Source organism: Lepidochelys olivacea (assembly GCF_965140295.1).
Source record: "Lepidochelys olivacea isolate rLepOli2 genome assembly, chromosome: 2".
NCBI classification, from domain to species: domain Eukaryota; kingdom Metazoa; phylum Chordata; order Testudines; family Cheloniidae; genus Lepidochelys; species Lepidochelys olivacea.
The window spans coordinates 112,951,871-112,976,743 of NC_140412.1; the positions used below are offsets into that span (position 1 = coordinate 112,951,871).

A 24,873-nucleotide genomic window follows, 5' to 3' on the forward strand; every position below is an offset into this window, starting at 1 on the left:
ACCTTCCTGAAAAAAAATCAACTTTGAAGTGAAGAAAAAAAAATGTTTATGTCCTTAATTTTGTAAGTCAAATTAAAAGGGGACCTATGCTCCCCTCAGTTATGCAGTCTAGCAGGGAGATAAATGACAGAATTAGGGCACAAATTCCCATTAACATTTAGAAGGCAGAAAAAAATTAATTAAACACAACATGCTCCCTCCTTCCCCAACCCCTCAGATGCCCCTCTAGGTCCTCCCTTCATGTTCAGCCTGCGTGGGCTTTTGGAAGCAGAACTGGTAGCACAAGGGATCTGCAACATGCTCCTATTAACACCCCACAGATTTGTGGGTGCCAATCTGCATGGGAGTTAATTTTGCTGAAAGATGATCAACTCCAAACCCCCGCCCCCCATCTTTACTGAGCAGTTGTTAAGAGCAAGGACATATGATGGTAGTGTGGCTGACTGCTCCCCAAAGCAGTGAAGTCAGGTAAGCTGGCCATCCATGGGGTCTATGATATTCCCTCTGATTTTTCCCTGGAGCAAATGGCACGCTGTGCAGTACGAAGAACACATCCACAACCCATTCGGAGAGGCTGGTATCCAATTTAACACCCCACACCTCATTTGAAGACTATTTTAAACTTAACTTTTCCTTAAGGCAGAATGGGTCTCGGGGTTTGATCTCAGTACAAACAGACAGACACATACAGTCTATATGTATATACACACAGCCAGATTTGCTTTCAATTAACATCCACAAATCCCTTTAAACTCAGCGGGGTCGGCATGGGTGTAAGTGAAGGCAGAATCTGACTCATTATTTCCACATCATATATAAACTATAAGCTATATAAATGTACTTTTTTAAAAAAAGAAAAGAGAGAAGAAAATCTCAGCTATTGAGGAACCACCACCTGCATACTCATCCAAGTATAATGATTCTGCGGCAGACACCGATGTGCCTACCTGTACATCAGAACTCTTCACTGACTTATCACACTGCATCTAATAACGGTTTATAACAAAGATGCACCAAGTACTTGTGTTCCTACCAAAATATAATACACTTCACACTTATATGCTTGTTCGTTTTAACTGTGTATTTACCTTCATACTTACCTGTATATATTCCCCTAAAAACCACAGACAAGAATTTTCAATATAAATAAATAAATGAAAAATCAGGGGCTACAGTTCTGGAGCAATGTGCTGCTAGCCAGAGAGAAGCTGCGTCCAGTCCAACACTGCACGCAAGGAGGAGTCCCATTTTAAGGCCTCAAAAGCCCTTGGAAAGCGGTTACATGGCTAATTATGTTCTCTGTCCAACGGGTAAAGTTTCAGAGTAGTGTGCATAACAGATTAGACACATGACTCCCAGTATAGTTAACAGGAGTTGTAGGTCTAACCTCCATCACATATGGCACTGCACGTGCCCCAAAGTATCTTTCTAAACACTACTGGAATATAAACAAAGGGGCTGTCTGCAGGTCAGGGGCAATGACAACACAAATTTAACCCCACTGAAATGAACTGGTCTGATGAAGTTTTTGTAGAGAAAAAGTGAAACAATGGTAACATTAGTGGTTTAAAAAACAACCAAAATGGACAACACTTCTTTAAAAGGGGACAATTTGGCGTCTGCGGTGTGTACAAGATGTCTTCATACACTTTTCTGATTTCTTGCCAGTAACTATTCAAAAAAGACCACTTAACAAGCAAATAGGTCTTCAGCACAACAAATAATAAAAAAAGAGAGCAAAGCCTGTGCTATTTAAATATCATGAACCATTTTGCTAATCATGCACAGATGGAAGTACAGACGCTTCTGCCAGACGCCTTGTTCGGAAACTTTGCTCTATTTTTAATTATTTGGTGCACAGAGGACCTCTTTGCTGATTAAAAGGACACACTGCTTTTTATAAGGACTCCATTGACATGGAATTTAGTCAGTTAAAAAACATGAGAGCATTAAAAGTAGCTACACCTTTCTCTGAATCTCCACTAACAATATTTGTAGTTTTACAATCATATTTTTCTGTTCTTTTAAATGTCTCTCTCACCTGGGAGAACTGGCTAACTAACAATACAGAGCAAAGTAAAACTGACTATGCACAAAGCTGCCAAATGCACTACGTAAACAAACTGGGGAAAAGACATTTTTTCTGGTAATCATCTTCAGTTTTAGTAATCTTAGGCGATACCTGTAACGCTAACAGGTAACCAGTATGGCAAAGTGAAGGATCAGTTTTAAATTAACAATGTTCCTTTAAGTCCAAAATGTAAGTTTCATGAGGAAAAATTGTTTGACAAAATCTAATATTAACTGAAAAAAGAAAAGGAATACTTGTGGCACCTTAGAGACTAACAAATTTATTTATTAATGCTCAAATAAATTTGTTAGTCTCTAAGGTGCCACAAGTACTCCTTCTCTTTTTGCGGATACAGACTAACACAACTGCTACTCTGAAACCTAATATTAACTGAAATGTTCATTACTTTGGTTTGTTAGTCAATTACAACTTGAAAGTCATACTTGTCTGAAAATGCTGCATTGTAACAAGCAACATTTAAGATTACTGTAAGTGAAAACTGTTAGCAACTCCCACCAGTTTGTATATTATGTGCACTGACAGCACTTAGGGGGTAGCTAATTTTACTTCTTCCCCATATCATACATTTTTATCCTTACTGAAATGACTCTTATAAACAGCACCAAAAAAAATAGTATTTTCAATGTCATAATAGTCTTTTTTTTTTAATCTAGTTGATGGTATCCCTTTTCCTTTTACACTTTTTTTTAAACTTGCCATTGAACATTTTGCAACCCACCACTGCAGCACCGTGTTCCTATAGGAGGATCAAAAAGTGAAAACAACTAGAAACAAAAATGAAACCACCTAGCCTATTCCCCTCCTCCAAAATGAAGTGCTAAGAGTAATCACATAGCATGAGCACAAAAAATTAAACAAGATTTTAAAAATCCTTCCAGTTTTAATAATCTAAGATACTATTTGTAAGATAGCTAAAGAATTGTTTTTATTATACTATTATGTATTTAAAATAACAATCACCCTTTAATTTGTGGGCTGAACAGCACACAAATAGTACGACTCCCAACCCACACCTAGGCACACAGAAAGCAACTGAATTACTTTTAAACTGCTATCATATAATATTACAAAGAAGTAAAAAAATGCAACTAATTCGTTAAAGACCAGCTGACAATCCTGAAAAGCAAGATGACTGCTCAAGAGACACTGTAGTTGGAAGCCACAGGACACTGGCAGGGGCACACAGGTTTGAAAATACAATGATCAGCCAAAGAAACTGGCATCCACAATGAAGCGTCAGAGGAGAAATAAAGATTTTCTCTTGAGCGAAGGGGGAAGGTGCATGGAATGAAAGGCCTGTCCAGACAGCTCATTTGAACTGTAGAGTCAGAACTTGATTATGACTAATAAGGAAGGAAGAGGGGTAGATGAAACACTCAAATTTGCACAGTTCTGCACACATTATTAAAGCTTTGAAATCCTTCAAATGAGAATGGAAACTAGACAAAAATCAAGCAGAAAAAAGGGGCAAGGGAGAATCAGAATGTTGCACAGGCAATGAACCTGGTGAGACAGAAGTAGAAGTGGGTCAGGATACCTAGCAGCTAGAACTGCTGAGAAAAGTGAAATTTCAGCAGAAAGAGAGGTAAAAAGAAGAATTAATTGACTAGTAAGGAAGCATAAAATCTGGAAAAGGGGGTTGATAGGGTGAAGTTGTGTGTTAAATATAAAGGTTTGCCAAATTAAAAATCTGAAAAAACATGTCCATCTGAAGCACAGAAAGGAAAAAGAAATACAGAAAACACTTGACTGAGGAACATTTTTTCTTTCCTATTTACGGTAAGGAAAAGCAGAGCTACAGCTCATTTACACTAGCCATAAACAAGCAGTGTCTGATCAGCTATGCTGACCTGCCAGCAACAGTTCTGAGTTTAAAGGGCCCAGACTCCCGCTGGAGACCTTGGTCCAGATCCCACGTAAGTTTTACACGAGTGGAGTTCCATTTAAGTCGTCAGTTTAAGACTAGTATAATGGAGCAGTGAATCAGGCTTCCAGTATTTAACTGCGGTCTTTGGCTTAGCAGCTTACAAAACTCAAAACACTCAAAGTTCACATTAAACAAGATAAGGAGGATAAAAATCTGGTTGTTGCAACTCATACTGGACAGTGCTATTAGTTTCAATGAGATACTCTACCTAAATAAAAGCTTTTTAAAATGGCACCAAATACTATAACCACTCCCCATTAAGTCTAGCCAGCTTACAGTTCAGAAAATTTGACAGTTATAGCCATAAACGTAGCTGAAGTGTCTCTTGGTCTGCATTTCTTCCATTCCTTTTGTCCACAACAACATTCAACAAGTTGAACTCCTTACAAAGACTAATTCTGTTCAGTGTAATAAAATGAATAGTCTATGACTATTATCCATGCTGCAATTTTAATTTTCTTTAAGCTCCTTTCTGATTGTACTCTTAATAGATATCAGTTAGTGTCATGCAGTACCATCCTGTGAGAAATGTCCTTCTTTCACTCTGACACCACTTCAATTCACTCATCTTGCTAAAAAAATTATTTTTCTTGAATTCACAACAGAGCTGAAACCAACAGGAGTGCAAGTTACTCAGTACTTCCTAAAACCTATACAGAACCTTTATGTCTCCCCTCATCACTATAGCATCTGAGCACCTCTAAGGCATGGACTCTTATTTTGTCAGCTTATACAACTCTGGAACAAAATACAGACTTTTTTGGATGACACCTTCTTCCTCCTTCCACCCTATTGGGGCTGTAATGTCACATAGGCTACAGGACTACATGCCATATATATAAGCTGCCCAGAAGAAGAAAGATGCAATGTGATCTTTACTGATTAAGTTTAGGCACTTTAGTAAAGTATAGGTTACTGGACAGTGACAAGTATCATCATTATCTTTTCCCATAAAATGGAATATAGACCTCATATAAAACATATTATATAGCTAGAGTTGCGAAATCAATTATCTGCCCAATATTTAATTAATCTACTATAGAGTTCATAAAGCAATCAGTAGTTGTTTTTCCATAACTAGGTAACCAACAAATACTAGGCAAGATCACCACAGCAAAAGCCCAAGAACACTCAGCAAGGCTGACCTTCTGGAGTGACCAGTAAATAATCCCCTCAAGGAAGAGGGGTCTGGTGGGCCCACAAGTGGGAGGGTGGAGAGACCTCCCAATCCTACATATCCAGGGGATTGACAGGAAAGATCTCCCCCAGAACCCTGGAGGCAGGCAACAGCCCCCATATGGAGAGCTTTTTCTACTTCACTGGTCCTCGCCCCCTTTGGCTGCCTAGCTCCTCCAGGAACCATGTTGCTGCTGGTGGGGTCCCCTGGCCATGGCTCAGCAGTAGAAGTGGAGGAAATTCAGGGGGAAGGACTACAGCTCCCAGATGTATTACCTCCCCCCTGGAAACAGGGGTCAGCCTATATTTTCATGTGGATGTCAGGAGATTGGCAGCAATTCTGAGAGGACTTTACCTTGCGTTGATGTCATCTTTCTTAAAATCAGATTCTCAAATCTTAAGAGACTAATACAAAAGTAATCTTTCACATTAAATGAAAGGTCATATTCCTACTAGACCATTTTACTTACAGTAGCTCACATTAGAAACATGAATGTGCATGTCTTTTGGACCTATTTTACCTCAATATACTTTAGCAATTGCTAAGAACAATACCTTTATTTCAGAAGAAAATACTGTGGGCCAAATCCTGCAGTCCTTACTCAGGCAAAACTCCCACTGAACTCAAGAGGAGTTTTGACAAAGTCAGGAGTCCAAGATTGGCCCTTCACAAAACATTGGGGTGTCTAAAAATTACTGCGAAGAAGATAGTTCATGAGACTGGCAACCTTTCCCCTTGACGTAGCAAATTCAAAATCAGCTTAGGTGAGTGACTGAAAGTTTTCACCAGCTGGTGGCTCCTTAGTGGCCTTTGTAACATGAGTCTCAATCCACACCATAACTGGCATCTTTATTAGTAGACTCAGCCACGAGGCCAAAGAGAATGAACGACCCCTGCTCTGTACAAGTGATCCCTCCAGATCAGAGATGAGGCATTTTGTTCAGGGTGGGGCTGCTCACCACAATGCAGCTTGTACCAGTTTTATGTCTATGTCAACAATTTTAGGCCCAGATCCTCAAAGATATTGACATGACTAACTCCCATTAATTTTAAGGGGAGTTAGGCACCTAAATACCTTTGAGGATCTGGGTGTTAGTTTGCAGGACTGGACATACTTCAAGACCACAAAAATTATTTTTTAAAAATTATATAGAATAAAAATTCAGTCTAAAAAAAAGTGGAAGAGTTTTTAGTTACCATGCCCCATTAAAAAAAAAGGGGGGGGGCATTTATATTATGATCACAATTAGTGATATTTTGTAAAAATCAAAGTTCTACATATACAAATTTATACTGAATATGTATGTTTACTGAACTGTACATGGACTATTTAAGACAGCAAAACATTTACTAGGAAGTTTGTGCAAAAAAAAAAAAAAGTCAAACTACTATACTTGATAGTTCCCCTCTGCTGAAAATCAGAAACAACATTTCAGAATCACAGGAAAAATAATTCCATTATTATTATATACTTCAAGCCACCTTTAATCAACTTAATTAATATTCCTTTGCAGGGGAAACTTTATTAACACACTTAAAGTGGATTGATCTGTTTGGAATTCTACATGTTATAAACCTTACAAATTTGTAAAATCACTAATTCCACAAAAACATCAGCAAAGTAGTATGTTCTAATTCATTTTTCTCATAGATCAACTAAATCTGTGACAATCCTTGCAATGACTGGGCAGGAGGGATTCTTACAAACTTATAATAAATCAGCAAGTCAGATGATGCAATATCATGCAAGCTAACACACAGAATACAATACTTCCTGCTAAACTACAAGAAAAATAGCCCGATTCTCAGCTTCTCTGGTCAGATCAGCAAAAACAAATCTTGTGGTATCAAAAAGCATGGGGCACTGGCATTCATTAAAGTTAATGCACAGCCCCAATCCTGCCCCCACTGAAGTCAGTGTTAACACTCCCACTGAATTTAACAGCACAGGATCAGGCCCTAGATGAAGGAATTTCACAGAAAGATATGAATGGGTTTCTGAAACTCACTTTGACCTTACCAGGGACTTCACATGCAGACTAAGGTCAGTATATATCCCCAGACACAGTGCTGTATCTAAGCACTGCTGGACTTGTGTACCCTCAGGGAACAGTGCAATATTGTAGTTAGAAATGAGGGCGCTGGACAGTTATAAAGCATTCCTCAGCCAGAAATGGGTGTTGCTGTGACCACCACACCAATGGAATGTAAAAGGTAAAAATGGAGAACACAAAGTGATATTTTTCCTTAAATATCACTTATTTTGAACAATGTTATAATGACTAAATAGAACACACTGAAATGTAAAATAAATATTAGACAATGTAAAAGATGGGTATTTCTTGTTTTTTTAAGAATAAGATTCTGTAAAAAATTATATGAGTGGAGAAGGTTTGCAGAATTGTGATGCAAAGAGACACGTTTTCATGAGAAATTATTTTTAACATCCTTCTAGGATTCTGTTTCATTCAGACTTTATGCTTAAAATACAAGTGCAATAGTAAAATAAAATCCCTACTTTATTTTTGGAAAATACTGTACATCATTCACTACTAAGCCTACCATTAACTGTGAACTGTTAACGTGTTTTACTGTGGTTTCAATGTTCCTATGGAAAAGCTGCATTTAGAAAACAAAGAGAACCCTAGTCACACTCTGTCTTTTCTGAAGCATGGATTAAACACAGTATTCTGCTCAACAAGCCCATCACCGTTAAGTAACTCATCAGAAAATAAAGAGGGAATTATCAAATGGGAATTGCCAAGTAATTAGTTCTCTGAAGCAGATGACATACAACTATCAAAGGGAGGGGCTTCCCTGCCAGTCATATGTCAGAGGTAGGGCCTACTAAGCTGTAAATAAAAATGCATTCCATGTTATAGAGCTATGGGGCTTTTTAACCACCAGCAGCACATTGAAAATAAACATGAAATTCTGTTTCGTGCAATAATCCACTAAGATCTGTTTTAATGTATTGGAGGGGGGAGGGAGGGAGAAGGATTGTTCATGCATACAATGAAATTTCTAACTGTGCTGGATCTGCCAGCTGTTACCTGGGGAAGGCTATACATACAGTACAGTACCAGAGAGGTGATGTGCACAGGCATTAGGGAAGAGGAGAAACCCTTTTTCTATCACATTAATTTGAAAAAGCACTCCCTACTGGGCTGCTAGGATGTGACACTGACAAGGAACAGCACCACTGGGAAAATATTCATTGGTAGAAACAAACTGAGCATGGCAAACAGGAATTATATTTGTAGTTTTTTGTAACCATGTTTCTTCCTAAAAGTTGATTCAAGTGTTTACATTCACAAGAATATGTAAATACACAGAAATACAAAGGCCCTAGCGCATGGATGACTAGCAAACAAAAACGTGTTGTTATTATGACATTCACTACTGCATTCTAAAACGTGGTGCTACACACTACAGGCTTGTCTACAGAAACATCTGGTTCGCAGCAAGGGGTCTGACTCTATCCCACACCTGCCCGCCACACACTAACTGGCCCTGTGCATCCTGCTGACACAGATTATTAGTTCATTAATGCGGTTTGATTTAGTCCTCTTTAAAACAGGATGGCAGATGTACCAAGGAGGAACCTCAGAGCGAGAGGATTTCAGGTCTCCTCTTCTCCTGTAAACAAGTGGTCCACCAGTGAAATCCCAGGACCCATTTACCTCAGCCGGTTGATCCTTTTTAGCCTTAACCATAGAGCCCCAAGTTTTTCACAAATACAAAATAATATGAAATAAAACAACAACAAAATCACCCAGCAGCAGCAGCAGCTCCTGTCCCTTGGGGTTGGGCCTAGTTCCCTGCTCCAGGTGTTACAAAGCACATGGGACTCGCAGCGCTGCTCAGGTTTCACTCAGTAGCCACCGCTGCGGGGCAAGCTCACTCTGTAACCTCACCCCTCCCAGGACCTGATCCCACCCCCAGACTCCCCCACGCCGCTGGGACCAGGGCTCAACCCCACCCCCCGCAAGTGGATAAAATGGATAAAACAAAAGAATATGCATTCCCCCCAAAATAAAACAAAACGTTACAAAAAATAGGAAGAGTTCCATGGGACTTTACTTATCCGCACTGGACACCAGCCGCGAGATGCAACAAGCTAGACCAGTGGGTTTTCAAAAAAATTTCTGGCGACCCAATTGAAGAAAATTGTTGATGCCCGTGACCCAAAGGAGCTGGGGATGAGGGTTTGGGGTGCGAGAGGGGCTCGGGTGGGGGCAGAGGGTTGGGGTGCAAGGGTGAGGGTTGTGGGGAGGGGCCAGGAATGAGGGGTTTAGGGCAGGGGTGGGCAAACTTTTTAGCCCGAGGGCCACATCGGGGTTGCAAAACGGTATGGAGGGCTGAGTAAGGAAGGCTGTGCCTCAGCGAACAGCCTGGCCCCCACCACCTATCCGCCCCCTCCCACTTCCCGCCCCAACTGTCCCGCTCAGAACCCCCAACCCATCCAACCCCCCCTGCTCCTTGTCCCCTGTCTGCCCCCCACACTTCCTGCCCACTGACTACCCCCCTCAGAACCTCCGACCCATCCAACTACCTCCCTCAGAACCCCCTCCCACTTCCCACTCCTTGTCCCGATTGCCCCCCACCCCTAACCGCCCCCCCATCCAACCCACCCACTCCCTGTCCTCTGACTGCCCTGACCCCTATCCACACCCACACCCCCTGACAGGCCCCCCTGAACTCCCAACCCATGCAACCCCCCCCACTCCTTGTCCCCTGACCGCCCCCTCCCGGGACCCCCATCCCTAACTGTCCCTCCCAGGACCCCACCCAACGCCCCCTTTCCCCCCCAGGACCCCACCCCCTATCCAGCCCACGCTGCTCCCTGTCTCCTGAATGCCCCACCTGAACCTCCGCCCCACCCGAACCTCCGCCCCACCCAACAGCCCGCTGTCCCCTGACTGACCCCCGGGACCTCCTGCCCCTTATCCAACCCCTGCCCCCCTTACCATGCTGCTCAGAGCAGCAGGACAGGCTTTTTGGAAAGCCTGGGAGGTGGGCAGGTACAAGCCGTACTGCGGGAGACTGCGGGGGAGGGGCCAGGGGCTAGCCTCCCTGGCCAGGAGCTCAGGGGCCGGGCAGGATGGTCCCATGGGCCGGATGTGGCCTGCGAGCCGTAGTTTGCCGACCTCTGGTTTAGGGTGTGGGAGGGGGCCGGGGTGCAGGAGGGGATCAGGACTCCGGGCTGTGGCCTGGGATGATGGGTTTGGGGTGCAGGAAAGGGCTCCGGGTTTGGGGGGGGCTCAGGGCTGGGACAGAGGATTGGGGAGCGGGCTTACCTCGGGTGGCTCCCAGTGAGCAGCTCAGCAGGATTGCTAAAGCAGGCTTCCTGCCTGTTCTGGCACCGTGGACCATGCTGCGCCCTGGAAGCGACCAGCAGCAGGTGCAGCTCCTAGGCAGACATGGGCAACAGGCTCCACGCAGCTCTCACCCGCAGACACTCTCCCCATATCTCCCATTGGCTGGGAACCAGCCAGTGGGAGTGCGGAGACAGTGCTCGGGGCGGGGGCAGCGCACAGAGCCTCATGGCCCCCCGCCTAGGAGCCAGACCTGCTGCTGGCCACTTCTGGGGCGCATCACAGTGTCAGAACAGGTAGGAACTAGCCTGCCTTAGCTAGCTGATGGGACTTTTAACAGCCCAGTCGGCAGTGCTGACCAGAGCCACCACGACCCAGTGCCTTACATTCCACAACCTAGTACTGGGTTGGGACCCGCAGTTTGAAAACCACTGAGCTAGACAGTGTTACCTTTCCCAGTGTTAAACTTTCAAGTCTTATCACTTACAACCCAGTTGCGCCTCCATGATGCTCCGACAATGGCGAAAAAACTCCGCCAATTTGGTCGAACAGGAAAAATTTGTTCCTGACCCCAAAACAGGTGACCAGTCAGATCCACCACACCCTAAATAACACAGCCTCTACACGACTGTTACGAAGAGGGAGGACATTGCCATGGCCAGGCACATTCCACCCACCTAGGCCTTTCCCATGACCGGCTAGTGGGTCAGAACCTACTATCTGGAAAACACTGTCTTAGAGTAACTTCACTACTGAGTTAGCCTGGGGTTTTACCCAGCTAGTGGCCCCAACACCCCATCCATCCACACACAAAAACTTCACTCCTGAGCCATCTGGGAGTATTGGTTAGAGCCCAGGTTCTGCTCTCACTCAGGCTGGTAATCCACCCACTTTGCAGTGAGGATGCAGGCTAAACCATTCAAGTGCTGATAGTCCACCCACAATTTCCCTGTGTGCCCAGAAGGAGAGACAGGTTCTCCCACAATTCACTGGGAAACAATCCTGGAGCAGCTTAGCATATTGCAGCACAGTCAGCCACGGAATAAGTTCCCAGAGGCTCTAGCGACACACATGGATGTCTGCACCGTCAGTGACGACACAGTAACACGGGTATGGCTGCTCACACCGGCCTAGGCTGACCTGTATGCTCATACCTGTATGCTCATACCCGGATGTCATCACCCAGGCTAACTCTGCCATGAAGACACACACCCTCAAGGTGCGTGCACGTGGAAATCCAGTAATACGCAGTTACACAACCTACACACACACGAACGGACGAGGGTGTACACATGGGTGGTGCCGGTGTGCACAGTCAGTCAGAGACCACCTCTGACACTTTGGTCCTAAAAATGAAAAAGGTTCAATTGCACAGTAAAACGTATTCTGCCCTAACACCTCTCTGAGGTGAGAGAAGCGTTTTTTTCCAGTCAGTTAAAAATTATGAGCCAGATGCTTCTCCACGGCCTTGCACCTTGTGCAGTCATTCTCATCAGTGCAAAGTGAGTAAAAAACATCATCAAATCAGAACGGTAGTGTTTTCCTACTCACTTTGCACAGGTGCAAATACACTTACAAGGTATAAGACAGTGAAGAATCAGGCGCCTTGCTTTGTGGCACACACATTTAGTTACTTATGTTACTACTAAACCTTATATGGTTAAAAGTGAAAGAGTTTTTTAAATTGCGATTTGTTTGTTATTTATGCTGTTTTACTACTTTTTTCTTATCTTTCAGATTAGAAAAATAAAATCAGTGAAGACAGTTTCACTCTCGGGTTCTTAATGCTGCAATGTTGATAAGCCAACCAGGGCAAGGAAATGTTTATGTGGAATTTCAAACTAAAGAAGCATTTCTATTCATCTTTGGTTTTATTAAACCTTTTACAATTTATATTTGGGGCTACATGTAAGTTGACAATGTCCTTTTAAACCTGGTTTATACAAAGCTATTTATGTTACACTGATTTTTATTTTTCAAAAGAGCACTTTCAATTCTTAAAGTCATGGTCAAAACTTCTCTCTCATATTCCGTTAAAAAAGTGACATTGAAAAACATCTTTTTAAAGTAGAAGCAGGAACCCTGAACCATGGTTCAAATCCTGGCTTATGTGACAAGAGAACACAACTTTAGCGTTCCCATCTTAAGCACATCACAAAAAGCTCAACTCAATGTATCTACATCAGAAAACCTTCATACAATTTGGTATGAGACCGGCAATCTCTGTTCAGGAAAGACCTAGGAATGATAGAGCAGAGGTATGGAGTTGTGTGGAGAAGACTGCAAAGCACTTCCCTGTGTGATGCCAGTCTACACTGTTAGTTCTTCATTTTCATGTACATTAAATTTACTCCCACACTTAAATACAAAACAAGCAATTAAAAAATTAAATGCGATTTCTAATTATTATCCAATTATACCTAGTTCAAATCCATCTTCATTTTTCTGGTACTCTTAGCTCAGTCAAAATCACCACCACCGTCTGTTAGTCCTCCCACCACTACAGGCCTTCACATGTAAAAAGAAAAAGCAGAACCAGCCAGTAGAAGAAACACCAACTCTGCACTCTCAAATGGCCAGCAGGGGGCATTAATAACTTCCCCATACAGACAAATCACATCATTCTCCTTTAACTAAAAATGATATTTATATATCATATATCTCCGGTCTATAAACAAGCTGCAAATGAGTGTTCAGCATACGTTAGAAACACACCACATTTAAAACCAGCTGATTACATCTTACATAAAAGGGATACCATGTTAAGCAATGTATACCCATAGTTAATGAAACTTCAGAAAGTACAGTAAATGGATTGCTACAAGTGGGACAGTTGCTACAGAGTCAACTAGATGTCACACTATGACTAATAGATATCACATGAATTGAACAGTGGAAAAGATTAAAAGGAAATCTAATTGTTAAAATGTCCAGTATTTCAAACAAAATTCTCTTAACACAACTGTTTAAAAGGAAACAGAGTAATTTGCCTACCTGAAAGGAGGCAATGCATGCTCTGAACAAACAAACACTAACTCTCCCTATGTTTTTTAGTTTGGGCCAAAATTAATCAAAGTCAGGGTTAAAAAAAAGCTATTTTAAATAACCTTTTTACTCATCTTGAGGTCTTTATTCATGCAAAATGATTATTAAAGTCAGTGTGAGTTTTACCTAATAAGAACAGTAAACACTAAAGGCTTGATCCTACAAATTCTTAAACGAGTTACTTTACTACTGTATTTGCTGCAGTAAATGGTATTATTTATGTGAGTAAAGTTGCCTGTGTTTGTAGAATTACACCTTAAGTAAGGACTTCAGAATTTGATCTTATGTGTGTTAAATCAAAGATGCCCAATATTTTGTCCATATGAGGGACACAAAAAGAACATGTCATAAGCCACCTAGTTTGCATTTAGTGGAGCAGACTGCAGCCATCCTCCTCCTTGGTAAAATACTAGAGTAGGAGAGGGCTACGGTCTCAGCATACCATCTTTGTTCCATCTTTGACCTGTGCAACTTGCCCTGTGGCTACTGACCACACTACAGAACTCCACGGGTCACATTCCATCAGTTGCAACTCTGGGCATCCCTGTTAAATCAAATGTCAAGGATAATGTCTGTAACCAGCCAGTGACCATCTAGACAACCTTTACATTATTTACTCTGATACAAATTGGGCTTGATTTTGATCTCACTCTGGAGTAAATCAGGAGTAAGCGCTGAAGACAGTGGAGTTACACCAATGTAAAACTGATGTGACTGAAAAAATAAACCCACTGTATTTTAACAACAAAAACATACTTGGTCTAAAGTCCATTAAGACGACCTTAAGCATTCTGTGTACAAAGAAAGCAGTATTATGCCGATGGCTAACAATCAATTGTACTGGACATAACAAGGTTATCTTTATGCAAAATGTTTACTTAATATTTATGACATTGTTTTTAATACAATCTCAGGAAATATCAGCTGCTAGAATATTCAAGGTGACTTAGCAATACATTATGGGTAATACAATGTGGGCATTCAGAAGATACTTAAATTTGATTAATATGCTATAAAGCATTTCTTCCTCTAGCTATTAGTTACGAGCCTTTTCTGTGTAATAATTTCTGTAAACAAAAACAATTTTACAAAACCTGAGCTAATTCTGGACAAATGAAGAGCTCTTGGAAATGTTAACGCCTTGACAAAAAGATTTGTTCCACCTGATCTCTAAGTCAACATCTGCTATCAAGAAAACTTTCTGAAACTGAAGGGTGAAAATATGTTAGGGTGCTTTATACGGCAATTTAATTCTCAAAAAGAATAATCCTCCAGAGATGTAGTGGTTACAACCTGCCCCTCCGTTCTAGATGATTAGTGTAGACCATAAAAGGCGTGTCTTTACATGCAACTACATGCTTAGACTACTTCCCTTTAAAAGAACAATACCCCATCCTGCAGTCACAATAAAATGTAAATTTATGTACTGCACACTTCACTATGACATACTGTATACATGAAAAAGTTATTCCACTACAGAGACTTTCTGATCAGCTTTTCATCAACAAAATACTAGAGTAACTCAGTTTTCTGGCTTAAATAAAAACAAAAAATGTACTTTCAGTTTCTGAATCTAATTCCCCAGCTGTATTTGCCATATTATTTAAAAGAACAGCCTATTTTCTTTCTGCAACCTTTATATTTTTGTTACCATTAGTAGGATAGCCAATCCTAAGTACTTAAAAATCATGAGTCAGAGCCATGAGACAGGCTTAAAAACCATGAGACTCAAATAAATAAGAACATTTGGGTTCTTTTTATATGCAGTCTGATTGACCCCTAAAGGCTCAACACATTTTCAAGCTCTTCTCCACAAACTTACAAACATACAAGATACAGACACATGAGGTACGGGGGGGGGGTGGGGGGGGGAGAGAAAAGAAAAAAAAGCTGAGATTGTCCTGTAATCACATCACTGCAGAACCTGGGGATATAAGCAAATCACCGAGGATCACAAGACTTGCAATAAAATCATGAGAGCTGACAACACTGCTTAAATCAGAGTAAAAGAAAGACTTAGGTATGTCACCAGTGACTGGTTATCCATGGTTTTAAGCAGGGCCAACCCTAGACCAAATGCACCCCAGGCAAGAAGTGTCTTCGGCATGCCGCCGCTCCACCTTCCCCCCACCCCTCCATTAGTTAAACTTTTGAATATTTACACCACCCTGAGCCTAGCATCCCTCAAGCCCTGCACTCCAGGCAGTCGCCTGCCCCTAAATCCGCCCCTGGCTTTAACGGAAAATCCGCATGCCAAAAAAGGCTTTCTACACAGGAGGAAATCAGGAAGTTGAAAAAGGCAAAGAGTCTGCAAGCAACACAACCCACAACAACAAAACAAAAATTGACAATAATAGGCAAGAGGATGGATTTCTATTATTTTATGCATGGCAGTTTATGACAAAGCTCAAAGGATGTATAAAACTTTTTATACATCTCATAATCTTTTAGTAACCAAACACATTTTGACCTAAGGTGAGCATAAGAACCACTGATCTGCAACGCAGCATCCTACAAGACAGAGATTTGAGACACAGGTAATATGATTTGCTGACTTGGGTAATACCATAATCGTTGTTATTTATTTATAAAGCACTCCCATTCCTGGTCATGTTGAGGTAGAATAATTTTGTGTCAAATGAATTATAAAAACATTTTAAGGTGTCCAGGTTTGCCAAAAGCGTGTATACTCATGAGAGAAATAAAAAGCATTAAATCCTCACCTTGTTTACAAAGCATCTCTCTATGGTGAAGATAAAAATTATGGTCGTCACTGTTCTATGGGGGTGAAGAAGAAATTCACAGCTTAAACTGCTTCCTCATCTGGCTTCGCCTGCAATGTGATTGTTCATCCAGAAGCAGAGGAGATGAAAACCAAAATGAAAAAAACAATATCAGTTAAAAACCAACCAACTTAGCAGTGGCCATACAAGTGCCAAAATATTCCTGTGAAGATTGTGAGTGGTTCTATCCAAAGCAGAATCATTCATAATCCTGAGGGTCAATAACATCAAAAGATTACAGAGTTGTGTCTGAGTCTGAGCTACAGAAGGATGGCAATTAACTTCCAAAAAGTGACACAACTAGAGTGAAAACTAGGGCTCAGAACAAGCCTGTACTCAAAAAGCACATTGGTAAGCGTACTGTTTATATCTTACACTAGCTTCAGCCTATCGGGGACATTTATGATCTTTACTGGCTCAGTAGTACAACCCCATGAAACAAAAAATATCTACATTTCATGAATGTCCAAAAAGACAAGTCATTCATGCACAATGTAGCTGAAATTACTACAGATGTGCACTCACATGTGTGCCCGTTCTTGTGTGTGTTTGTACGTGGGCGCCCTTGGCCACTCTTCCTCCCAGCAACCATGACATAGATGTGCACTGTCTCCTGTAGGCTGGGGCTAAGGAGTCAGTTCCTCACCACCATACACATGTGGCAGAAAGCACAGCCCATTTACTCTGTCTGTATGTGCTTTCCAAAATGTGATATTGGTGAGTTTAGAAAACATAAGTGAGTTGTGGTGACAGTCTTCACTGGCAGCAGAACACAATTTCTTTGAGAGGCATTATCCGAAAAGCAAACCATATTAAGGGGATCTTGATAAAAAAAAGTGTTAGATTTTGTGGCATTTCCCCAGTTCTATCGTCTTAATCCTGGCATGCTGGAATTAATGCATTTTACTGCAAATTCCCAGATAATATAAACAGAAAGTATACTATGACAGCAATATTTTTCTAATTCTATATTTTTAATCATTAAAAATTACAGGGAGCCAGCATCACAATTCTGCTGACATCACATATCAAACAAAATATGTTTTGCTTTTTCACTTGGAACCTCACCAAAAAAATGTTGTCACTCTTTAGCAGGACTACTATTCCTCGATCGTGAGGCAGTTTTGTGTTTGAGTTTGTAAGCATGCTTTGGCCCCTGTTCATCCAAGGATTTATGCACAAGTTTAACTTTATGCCAGTACTTAAATCCATCCTTATTCAGCAAAGCACTTGCAGGATTTAAGCATGTGCTAAAGTGTTTTTCTGGATTGGGTCCAATAAATACATTCAAGCACATAGCTATTCATAGTTAGTAGACTACAAACTAACGCACAATATAGTTGTAGGAGAAAATATAGTAAAGTAATAGCTGAATAACAAATACACTAAGCTCAAGAAGAAACCAGAGTTACTTGTCCAGTTTCTGTAACTTCCAAATACACCTTTGTCTGCAGAGTTGTTAAAATTAAAAATATATATATACTTATTTTGTATATCAGCTAAATCAAAATCTTATCACCTTAAACTTTTTTCCCCCACATTTTTTAAAATGTGGGACTTTTGAATATATGTTATGTGCCAGAGCCCAAAAACATTTTGTGTGTTTGTTCTCCCTGTCCAAAGATAAATATACTAATTTGTCTCACTCAAAGTTCTGCATAAGGTAAAATTAAATGACCCAGTCAATATTTTCAGATCTAAAAGCTTAGTGTATTAAATTTCTTAGCAAAATTCACTGGCATAGAGCACACCATTTCTTCGGTCTGACATACTTACCTGTATCGAGCCTGCTGTACTTCTGTTTGTTATGGTTATTACATTTTGATTTGCTAAAGTAGACCTAGTTATAGCAGTCTCAGCAGAGGACTCCAGATAAAACTGTTCTGTGAACTGATTAAGTTGCATGAACTGTACCTGAACGATGTTCCACAACAGTTAATCACTCAAAAACCTGTATGATCAGCTAACAGCCTCATAGTGGGCTGTCTCGTATTCTAAACTACGGTTGAAACCAGGGTACACTTCAGACCACATATGCAATTTTTATATACATTTTTGAAACCAAAATACACCTTGTTACTGCACTCCCCTCCTATTTGTAGACCACAGCAAAAGCATTATACTATATGAATGGCAATACAAAAAAGAGTGGGTTACTACTGCGCCCTTTGAAGTTAATAAGGGTTTTGCCATTGAATTTCAGTGGGAGGAGGATCAGGTCCTGAGTTTTGATTCTCTAGATATATTATTAATATAAACTATTTTCATATTTCAAGTAATTAGCTGCTTTTCAATTGACTGCATTTAACAGTCTATTTTACAAAAATATTAAGATGATACAAAGCTATCGGATAGATCACAAAAAGATTTTTTTTCCCTCAGAGGCAAAGGAAATTCAGGCCTGTTTTTAAAGATCCTTTAAAATCAGACCATTTTTGTCAAGCTTTTTTATAATGAAATCCTAAGGGAAATTTGTTTTTCACAAGTTCATATAACACATTTTAAAAAATATTTACTCTGCAGTGCTGTGAACCACATTACAAGCAATTTGCATAAGAAGCATGATGCAGTACAAGGGATCGTACAAACAGCAGGAGTTTGTGTGGTTATTTGACTTTCTCTAGTCCCATTTTCCTAATCCCCTCCATACTTAGGCCAAGAAAGAAAGGACGAAAGAACGAAAAGCCCAAATCAGCCAGTGCACTAAAGAGTTGCACTGAGAGTGAGAAACTCTTCATGAACTTCCCCATGAGAAGAAATTCCTCTGCTTGGCAGACGGACAGAAACCTGCAGGCTCAGTTACACTGCGGCTGGGTTTGTGAGCTGGCAGGCAGTGCAAGATTTGACCCACAGACAGGCATTACTCCTCTTGTTACCTTCTCCAGTCTCGTACTTCAACACGAGAGCTATTCAAATGCCCGTTTTATTATTATATTTTTTGGACACTATTAGGCTCTAATAGTTAAGGGCCTGATCCTGAGAGGTGTGGAGTCCTGAACCATTGGGAATTGTGGGTACGCGTCACTGCTCAGATCAAGCCATTAAAGCCACAGGTCTAAATTCACCATTGGTGTAACTGGGAGAAACGTGAATGGAGATGTTAGCCACTTATGCAAGCGGCAAATTCAGCTCCTCCAGCAGAGTTCTGAAGTCCTTACTCAGACAAAACTCCCATTCCACTCAATAGCAGTTTTGCCTAAGAAAGGTGTAATAAAGACTTCATGGTTACACACTACAGGACAGATTCTGAGCTCCATTACTCTGAATGTGGCCCACTGGAATCATTCAAGATTTACACCAGTACAACAGAGAGCCACATTTGGCCCATTAAAAAAAATATTATTTCTTAAAAGACTAATGTATAGTGTAGTATTCAAACACTGACATTAAAGACAAAAATATTCCTCAGTTAAATGTATTTTTAAATTGCAGTAAACAACATGAAGCTCTTTATATTCTTCAAGTGTACTTTTTACATTGGAGAAAAATGCATTATAAACATTGACACAAAAGGCCTTCAACTGTATGCTATGATGAAAAAATATCTTTTAAGGTAGTATAAAAACAAATGTGAAACAGCTTACTATTATCAGAAACAAACTATCCAGTATTGAGTCTGTCACAGATAAAATAGCCTTGGGTTTTTAGTTAGTTTTATTACAGTTTGTATACACCCTAAGTTTTTGCAAGGTGAAAATGCAAATTCATTTACCAAATAAAACACATCCAAGGCCCTGAGCCTACTAAGAATTATGAACATGCTTAACTTAATACACTATCAGTTAAGTAATAATGATAATGTGAATTATCAATTACTTAAATTATACTAGTCAGAGCACATAAAGTTAAGCAACGTGCATAGATTATGGCAGGTTTGGGGCCTACAATATTAACCCTTTTAATGGTGACATTTTCACAACTTCATACATATGATTTCAGCCGTCAAATGGTTAAACACCCAACAAATCAAAAGCAACAGATTGCAGAAGCAGCTTTCAGATACGCTTGGGAAAGACACTTAAAAATTAACAAAACATTTGTTGATTCATTAAAAATAAACACACGTGGAACTGGTAGAATGATTTCATTAGCTAACTAAATATATTTTCATACTCTGCACACATGTAAAATCTGATAATCCAGTGCTGTAACAGCCCAGAAGTATCTTTCATAAAAGTTCAGTGGTTAGGAAATGTCATAATATGCTTAAATATTCTTCAAGAAGACACAGAAGTGAGTTGTACAATCTGTCCAACATAAATATTGTACATACGCCACTTGAGGTAGCCCAGTCACAAGACAAACACACCTGAATGGACGATGAATACTGTCTGTTACCATGGCAGCCTGATCTAATTACATGACTGATCTGGGCTAGAGTAAGTGCACTGAAAACCTATAGCACTGACATGTATCTACATGATGAGAGAGAGACGGGCAGAGTTGAAGAGAACCTATGAACCTTTGCCTTCCATAAACGATGATGAGATTAAAGCCATCCATTTAAAAGAATTGCTGCCTGAAAAATATTGGGCCATTTTCATGAACAAATTGGAGGGCAATACAATAAAATCATAACTATTAAAAGATACCTTGCAGCATCTCAAAAATAACTACAGTGTGATTTTTTTTCTGTCACTCTCAATTACAATCTCTCCCTCATTCATAACCCTTGCTCCACAGAGCTATAAAACTGAACTGTCTTCACCACCCAAACAAGCAGAGCTATATTAACATGAAATCTGAATTTTCCCTTAACTGAAGGTTACATCAGAAGCTAAAATGAAAAGACCTTGACTTCCCTAACATGTCAGCAAAGTAACTGGCTATGCCTGAACACATCTGACATGTAACTAACCAATACAGCATAACATATATAACAATGATCATTAAATATTAAGTATAACCTGCATTATGAAAGATGTATTTCTTTAGCATATGAAACATAAAATGTTTCAAAAACTAAGGTCATCCACCTTAACAATTCCTTATTTGTGCATAAAGAATATTTATAAGGAACAACAATTTACATCATTATGTTTACTTCTTGGACATAATAAGGAATGCTTACAATTTTTGCTAATTGTATCCGGAGTCTAGGATCACAGGGGAGAGATGCAGTTTGGAGTCCCTATTGCACAGCATACCGTAAACAAAATAAAAATAGCCTGTCGTTCTTCTTATCCACATAGTACATTATATAACCAGCTTCGGACTTGTTTTCTTTCTATTATTACTCTTCGGTAATTTCCCCCATCTTCAATGGCATGGAAACAGTTCCCAATCCTGTCTTTTTATTATCATCATCATCATCACTACCGAAGCAACCAACGTTTTCTAACAAATTTTAGGTTAATCTCTAATAGTCTTAGAAATTATTATATTCATTTATTTAGTACATACAAACCAATCAAGGGTTACTTTCCAAAGGTGTTTTATTTAAAAACCAACCCAAACAAGGGGAGGTCAGAGTCAAAAGAGCAATGCATACCTGCAACATAAAGTAAAGAGAATGCAGCAGCCACAGACACAATCCGAAATGGAAAGAGCAAAATATTGCTATATCCAAGGATAATCACATCAATTCTTTAGCACCCGAGGCTGCCGCTAATCCCCCCTGGAGAAGCTAAATGGTCTCTTTGCTTTTAGCCAGCCCCAGATCTCTCACCCTGGCAGGGACTGGAGGAGAGTGAAAGCAAGAGAGGCTCTGCAGACAGCGTGAAGGGGGAAAACGGGACACCCGGGCCTCCCCTGACCCGGGCACTAGCCCTCCTCGCTCACTGCTGGAGGTGCCAGCTGGTGTCTCCAGCCAGCCTGGGCCGTGAGTGCAGCGTAGTGGGTCCGCGGCTGAGCGCATTCCCCGTCCCAGCACCGCCTCTTCCCCCTCCCTCCTCGCTTCATTCACCCGGACCCAGCCCCTACTACACCGCCCAGCACGGGCTGGCGCGGCCGGCGGCACAGCCTCCCCCGCCGCAGCCCGCCCAAACCCGGGCGTCGTGCAAAACTCCGGCCGCTCTCACTTGCCTCCGCGCCAGCTGATGCACCAGGGGCAGCCACAGCCGGAGCCCGGCGGCGGCGGCGGCGGCAGCAGCAGAGCGAGCGTGAAAACGCCACCCCTCCCCAGCGCGCGCACACACACACACACACGCGCGCACACACGCACGCGCCCTCTCGCCTCCCGGGGGGGGGGGGCACTGAAAGCAACCCAGACACAGGGGCTACGGCTGTTTCCTTGCCTGTCCCCCCTCCTTTCCCCTGCCTCCTTCTCCTCCACCCCGGAAGACATTTCTTGCATGCACCGAGTGCAACGAATTCCAGCCACCCCCAATGTCCCTCCACCTCCCCCCAGGATCGCAAAGCCATTTTCTGGCCTCCAGCCTTCCCAGGGCTGGGGTGGGCTGGGCTGGGCTGCAGGAAGGCTGAAGCCCCCGGGGGCGGGGGGGCTCGTCCAGTGCTCTCCCCCCTTGTGTTTCTCCAGCTGGAAGCGCTGGAGGTTTTCAATCGAAAGGAGGAAAGAAGCCGGGGAAGCAAAAAGCAGAGAAGGAATAAAACAGCCACTTACTGCCAAGTGTCAAGGGAGGTGGGGGCAGAGAGAGAGACTCACACACACTGTCTTGCTAGCTGATCACAGGGCTTGGGGGCGGGGGGGGGAGTTATGTTGGTTGCCTTTTTTTCCCTCTCTCTCTCTCTCTCTCTCTCTCCTTCCCCCTGCAGTGACACAGGTCCTGGACGTCTCCACCACTGTAGTAGAAATGATGTCTGCGGTACAGAGCCCCCGCTCCTCTCTCTCCCCAGTATGTAAATGTGTAATAGAAGCCAAATATGGAGCAGTTGGCTGCCTCTGCAACAGCTCAAGGATCCTACTTCATGCAAAAGGGACGGGGGAAGGGAGGAGAAGAGGAGGAGGAGGCGGCACGGCAACACTTTGGCAGGCGGCCAAGAGAGCCACACAGATTATTGCATACGCACCACAGAGCCGGGCCAAGCCAGTTTTAACCCTTTACACGGCTTCTTCCCAGTTATGGGGAGGAAAAAAAAAGGGGGGGTGAATTGTGGTGGGGTTTATTGGTGTTTCCCCCCCCCCACTTCAAAAGGCAATGTTTGCCCTCAACAGCACAATTAAAATAATACTGATCAGCTGCTGTGCTTCTGGAGATCTCAAAGCGTTCTGCAAACAGTAATGAAAGTGACCAAGAGATTCACTTGTTTAATAGAAGAGAGCCGGCTGGGGATGCCTGCTGTCCTTTGGAAATGGCAGAGTGCTAATTTAAGGGACTCATGACGATCAGCCACTCAGTCTTTCACCATGAGGCCTTGGGGGGGAGGGGTCTTTTCCTAATTAGTATAATTCTTCCAGGGACAAATCCTCAACTCCTATTGGAGTCACTTGGCAAAAGGTACCTACCATCTAAATCAAGTCCCAAATGTCCTTTACTCAGATCCCTTCTTAAACAGCAAGAAGGCAGATAGATCTGGACCTTGTATAACCAGATACCTTTGGATGCTGACCATCTTTCCTGACTCCCTATTACACACTGTGCCAATTACACTTACTCTGAGGCTGAACCTCTCCCAACTATTCCCCCAAGTAGAGCAACATACCTCTCCATGATGGTCCAGTCTCCACTTGTTGTCTTGTCCTTGACTGCTAGGCTGGATTCCTAGAGGAAAACACAAGAGAAAGAAACTTCAGTTAACAAAAAAGGAACAGAACATCAAAATTAAAACTAAAAATGCGATTGAAGAAATGAGTAAAATCAAGTTCCATACCTCCTGAGCACCAGGGCCTGGCGGGGCGGGGTGTGTGCTCATTGTAATATTCACTAAGACCACTGGCAAGGCAGTGGGGTCCTAAAGGAGCTACTGACTCTCTGCTTGGGCATCAGCACACATGAAGGCATAGTGTGAGAGCCCCTCTCTTAGCTGACACACTGGGGATTGAACCAAAGGCATGAGCAGATACAGCTTGAGATAAAGCTCTGTAGCTGGGGGTATAGAAAACAGAGGCCTCTCTAGGTACAGGCAAGTTAGGCACCTGCCTAGGGTGGCAGATTTGACCCGGTCGCCTGCCGTCATGATGGAGGGGTGACTGGGCCTAGCCTGAGTGGTGCTGTGACCCTATGCGCCAGGTTGCAATGCCACTTGCTCAGATTTGGCCCAGCTGCCCCTCCATCATGATGGAGGGGCATCTGGGCCAAATTTGAGTGATGTGGAAGGTGGCACGCTGACTTGCTTAGGGTGGTAGACTGCCTTAAACAGCCTTGGATAACATCTCTGGATCAGCCTTGATTCACCTCCGGATCAGCACAGAGGGAGACTAGTTACACACTTACCAGTGGGTTTCAATACCAGGGTTACAACATGCACAAGGCAGCGTCTGATGCAGAACAAAACCATTCAAAGTGGGCAATGGGGCAAACCCAAAAGGTGAACAGGTGCAAATATCTCCTGTATACTATTAACATTATGCACATGCTCTAGGGAGCTGTGCTGGGCATTGTGGGATAGGTGCAATAATCCACAGGGCATGC

At 42.0% G+C, this 24,873-nt stretch overlaps 1 protein-coding gene across 1 annotated transcript in view; it reads right to left on the reverse strand.

Annotated features, from left to right (window-relative positions):
- The window catches only part of ATXN1 (ataxin 1), a 283,979-nt gene extending 260,979 nt beyond the window's left edge, over window positions 1-23,000 (reverse strand). The window contains exons 1-2 of the mRNA XM_084619906.1: window positions 22,905-23,000; window positions 16,283-16,392 (exon numbers count right to left, since the gene is read on the reverse strand). The gene's annotated coding sequence lies outside the window, so the exon portion shown is untranslated. The remainder of the gene's footprint in view (window positions 1-16,282; window positions 16,393-22,904) is intronic.
- Window positions 23,001-24,873: the final 1,873 nt, after the last annotated feature.